This window comes from Nematolebias whitei, chromosome 20 (assembly GCF_014905685.2).
Source record: "Nematolebias whitei isolate Nwh7 chromosome 20, NemWhi1, whole genome shotgun sequence".
In the NCBI taxonomy this organism is placed as follows: Eukaryota; Metazoa; Chordata; class Actinopteri; order Cyprinodontiformes; family Rivulidae; genus Nematolebias; species Nematolebias whitei.
Window position 1 is genome coordinate 17,371,582 of NC_056517.1, and position 5,779 is coordinate 17,377,360.

Below are 5,779 nucleotides of genomic sequence, written 5' to 3' on the forward strand. Positions count from 1 at the left end.
GTGAACCAAAACTTATCTGAAATATAGACGTTAACGTCCTTGAGGGGACGGGCTAAGTCATAACCATAGCAACAGAAGCTGAACCAATCAGGAAGCTAGCCTTCTCAAACGGGGATAAAAGGCCGGGAATGACGCACGCGCACCGAGCATTTTCCCGGGAGGCACACACGAGGCGGTTCGTTCTTAATGCTCCATTTATATGCATATATCTTATTAATGTAACTGTTTGTCTCTGAATATCTGTAACCCATGTTGTGTCAAATAAATCTTTTATACGAAGGGCGACGCCTCCGCCGTTTTGAACACGACGTGGTATTCTATCCACAACAAAATGGTGACACCCGACGTGCGGCGAGGTGATGCGGCCTACACTGAATTGGATCGAGGTGGCTTGCGGTGCACACAGAGAGAGGAACTGGGCCCATTACTTTCAGGTAAGCTGGTTAACTGTTTGGACCTTAAGGTCCGGAGTTTCTGGCTTTTCGGCTGTAAACTAAATTAAAACTAAATTCAACTTCCTCTGTTTGTGTGCATGCGGCCATCTCCGGAAAATAAAGATGGTTTTATTTAAGATAACTCCCGTTGATTCGTGTTAATTCTGACGAGGTGGGTTACGATATTCAGACGGTTTTAGCGCCGAACGCTTACTTAGACGTTTTTATGTAGTTTTTATGTAGTTTTCACAAGTTTTGTGGACTTGTGCCGGTGGACGGCGCGAGGAGCCTGCCGGAAGTCACGTGGGTGACAACGTTTTCTCTCAAAATTCAGCGGGATTGGCCATCCAAAACTTTAGTCTGACGAGACTTAGGTCCATAGCTTTTCACAAATGCCTACGGGGGCTGAGGGTCGGGACTCCTCTGGCCAGTGTTGACTGCCGCCTAAATTGGACCCCATTATTACTTTAGCTTTGAGAGAAAATGAGTGAAATAGCATAGAGTGTTTACCAAATTTCATGTGATCGGGGATCGCATTAGTTTTAGGACGTTGTAATAACTTTGTTTGAGCCGTGTTTTGTATGTCGTGTGAACGCTTCAAGGGGGACGCGTTGGGAGAGACGTATAAAAAAAAAGAGAGAGGGGGGAGTGAGCTGTGTGTGGGCGGAAGCTCAGGGTTACTTTTCTCTTTTTTCTGTGTGTCGGAGAAAGTCTGCTTGGAGCCTGTGTGTGGTAAAGCACTCGTGAGGGGGAAGGGAGCGTTTCTTTGTTCCAACCGCACGAGGAGGTGAAGGTTTACGCGTGTTTTGTTTTGTCTTCGTTTCTGCGTTAGAGGTGTCTTGTGTGATCGGTGCTTCCGTATCCTGACCGGAAGGGGGCGCTGCTGTGAGGCAAGGACGGGTCTGGACTTGTGTTTGTGTTATTAAGGCTGCGGCCAGGAGTGAATGACAATAACATATTTGAATGCCTGGGTGTGTGAATGTTGTTATCAGGTGTGGAACTCATGAATGTGGTACAGGTGAAGCCTGTGGAAAATCTATAGGATCATATCAGAGGCAAATTGCATGACTTATAGGGAGTATCAAAATGAACAGGAGGTAATTAGTTTTAGATCAGGGGGCCACTAGCACAAACAAGCGGAAATGAGCTTTATGTACCAAAATTAAGGGGGTAGAGCTTGATTTTTAATGATTTAGGCTGTACAAGTTGGATTAATTTAAAAATATAGCTGATTGGCGTGTCACAGCTAAATGGTATCTGATATGGGAACAGGGATAGCTGAAGATCTTTCAAATATTTGCTGATAGCCGTCGGAGGCCAGACAGAAACGGAGATGGGAGCAGACACAAGGTTAAACGAAACAATTTTCTGTATGATAGGAAGGAGGCAGTGAACTCTGAAACAGAGAATGGTTTGAATCTCAAGGAAAGAGGGGACATCACGTGTACGAGCTGTATTTAACCAGGAGATGGAGTCAGAGTGAGTCAGCTGGAGAAGGTTGAATCATCTTGGAGTCAGCTTAGACAGTAGAGGGTTGAGACGTCAAAGCGAACAAGTGGAAGAGAAATATTGTAGGGGTGGCCTTGGTGGTACTGAACAAATTAGATTAACTTTCTTCTTGGAATTGACAATAAACTCAGGTTTTAAACTCAACTGCGAAACAACAGAATAAAATGAGTAATGGACAAAATCCTTGACACTTGTAAAATTTAGAATTTTATTCTGGTCAAACAATACCTTACCGGACTCAAATTGAAAAGGTTAAATACGTTAGGAAACTAAACTCAAATTGAAAAAATTAGATTAAATTATACAGCCATAACTAAACTCAAATTGTAAATACTTGGGTTAAATAAATCAATCTTAATTGTACTCGAATTGAAAAACTTCAGTTTAAGTAATCAGTCCACATGAGTTGATCACGTATTGGAAATGTTTAGCATTTAGGAGCTGTTTCCTTCTAAGAGCTGCAGGGACTAGGTTATTTATGGGACGACGACAATTCTAGTGGGTAAACGCCATGATTTTAACTTTATTATTTGAGACTTCACACAGGTCCTGGGAGTGCAAAAGGACAACAGAGAGGTGTACATGGTGAGTTTAAGAAGTTGTACTTTGTGAACAAAGGGCATGTACACGTTTTTGTGCAGTGATAATGGACTCTGTGATGTCTTGAAGGGTATACATAGTCTTAATTGATTTGTATTAAAAGTATCTTGTTTGTGATACAGTGGGAAAGCATAGTTATGAGAAGAGATGATTTGCAGATTTGTTATATAACAGTAAGTGATTACATATTAACATGCTGCCTAAATTTACAAGGTCTGGACGATAATGTGGCCCTGGGAGTGGACTTCACTGTCAACACACATACTCTACAAGATGGAGGACATTGTTTGGAGGGGAATATTTTATGCAGTAGGCGTAAAGAATTGGCTTGTGCAGTGTTTAATGAAAGCTTTCACTCTTGTGTAATTGAGCGGTTGAAACATCTATTGTACAATCCAGGACACCAGAATGACTCCTTTGGGGGTAAACGCTGTGGTTCCAGAGTAAAACTTGCTAACTAACGATTAATGTGGATAACTGATGAAGGTTGAATCTGGTTTTAATAATTTGATTATTTTTTTCTTCTCTGCAGCTAGAGATGACAGAACTTTGGAGTGGGAAGATGAGTCTAATTAGGCCCACAAAACATAGAAGGTAGCATTTAACTGCATACAGTATCCATCTGAGTTTTGATCAGGACTCTCGAGTGCCGGGGGCCGGATCGGATACAAATGTGTTCAGGTGGGTGCTGACGTTGGGTCTGTGAAACTGACCAATGGGACGGTTCAAATAAGTTGTCAGTCGAGCACAACTGACAAAACAACAAAGAACTTTTCAGCCAAGTAACGTGACTTTTCAAAGATCTAACAGTCCAAGAGCGAACTGAACTAACTGTCCAGAGGGGGTCTGAGATATGAACTGCTGCACAAAGCTGAGCTGGTCTCCAAACAGACGGAGACGAATCTCTGGACTGAAAGGCTGAACGAAGAACTGGTGGTCACTCTGTCCAGGGTCACTAACATCAACTGCAGCCGGACGGAGGTGTCAACCCCACATTTGGTCTGTGATGGTCATCTAAGCACTTTGGGGTCGTGATCAAAAACTGCAGCTGGCTTTGATAATAATCACTCACATAGACTCATTTTAAAACAGGTGACACAACATGACACAGACGTACGGAGGTGGGAGTGCTAGACGATTCGCCTGCTCCAACTGCTCTGAGATGGAAATTGTTTTATTACCTCAAATGCTCCACACCCCTGAACAAAATATTGATTTTAACTTTCCGTTTATACAGGTCAGGAAGTCTCATTCAGGAGAAACCTGAGACCTGATTTGGATGCAGTTCACTAATGTTTTCTAAAATAACACTGGATGATTGTCTTTGCCTTGAAGGGGCTAATTTTGGTGGGTCTGGTTTGATACAAGAGAAGAAATTTATTTAATGATTAACTTTTGCTAATTTATAGGAGAGCTTGGGTTGTGGTTGGGTAATTGTTTGCATAACCTGGGTTGAATAACAGTAGTGGGAAGTTTAAAATTACACCATATTTTTAGTTCTGTAACTAATACTCAATCTGAGTGTTAGTGGATTGCAGACGGTAATGCTTCAGATTTGAAACAATGCCGTTTCAAAAAGGGGGGAGGTGTGTAGGCGGCTCTGAGCAGGGAACAGTTCATACAATGTTTAGATCATTACAAACTATACAAAAATAACTTCTTCTGAGGCGGTTAAAAGATCATATCAGGTAGGGTAATCACAATGACATTGGGAAATGAATAAATCAGAAACCTACATAACGACGTTGCACTTGTATATATGTATATCAGTTTAACAGAAGTATTTTTTTTTTCTCTCTTTGTTGTAATGTGTACAGATTCCAGAAAGGGGGACGCCCCAAGCCTGAGGTGGATTTGAGCAAAGGTTAAAGGGAAATGGGGTGGTTTGATAATTTTAAACACAACTGACTTGACTGGACTGGACTGGACTTATAGTTTAATTGGGCGAATAAGAAAAGGTTTAATGAACAAAGGATTTTAACCATTTTTTCCTCGTTCTCTTTCTCTTTTATTTTTTCCCCTTTCTCTCTGTTTCTTCCTTGCTATTTCTTCCCTTCTCTAGCACAGACAGGTACCTGGATGGAAGATTATATACTTATTTCTCTCACAGTGTTGTATGTCAGTTGGTTAAACTTTTAAGTTTATATTGTATTTTGATTGATGCTGTTGGCGCAAGCGATTTAATGAAGTTTCTTCCACAGGCTCCAGGAAGAGGGGCCGGCGTGGATGATTATTATTGTTATTGTGTATGTTTAATTTTAATTGTAGGTAGACCGGTTGACGACGAAGGTTTGTAAGGGTGACAGATGGGATGAGAGCACACAGGTATACCTGGAGAAGTCCAGTATGTAACACAATTCAGCTTCAAGTGAACAGATGCATGTAAGAATAGCATTCTATTTTAGTTTTACTAATTCTGTTTTAGGATAACATTGCAGTGTAATAATACACCTATCAGTAGCAATAATAACCATCAGGGTGTCCAATAATTCAGAAATAGGTTTTATTCACTACAGAAGTAACCACAGTCAGTTTTCCAGGCCCAAAGGCCATGCAGGGTGTTTTAACAATTCGCAAGCTTTGGTGTCCAGCTTTTCTCATCAGGAGGGAGGAACTCTGACCGAGGAGACAAACTCACATCAGACTGAGTCCTGCTGAAAAGAGGGACAGGACAAGACCCCACCAGGTGGTGGACAGAACATCATATGTCATCGGTCCCCAGAAGGAGAGTGGCACCTGTACGACCCCACCAGGGCACCCCTGCAGAGGAGAGGAATCGATCGCTGGACCACATGGAGGATGATCTGAAGACAGCTCCCCACTACACCTGGAGGAGGTGACAGGACCTTCGTGGGAGCTCATTCTTTGCCCCTTTGTTCTGGTTGGAAAAAGGCAGTAGCAAACATCGGAGAAGGAGTCTCCGCTCTGCCTGAAGTCGGTCGGGTGGATCGGGTAAGGACGGAAGATTACCAGCCCTGACCGTGAAGAACAGAAGACGCGTCAAACTGATTTTAGTTTTGTCCCAATACACACACGTCATTTAGAATGTTTAATCAAACTGATACGGTTCTGAGGACTTTACATGAAGATAACTCCGCGGGCCGAATCCCGCCGAGCACCAAAGGACCCTTGTGGACGAACAAGGGCTCCCACCGCAAGCTCAAGAACCGAAGACCTGCTAGATAGAAATGTTTAAATTAAGGGTGTTGGCTTTTCCTGTTTAATATGAGTGTTTT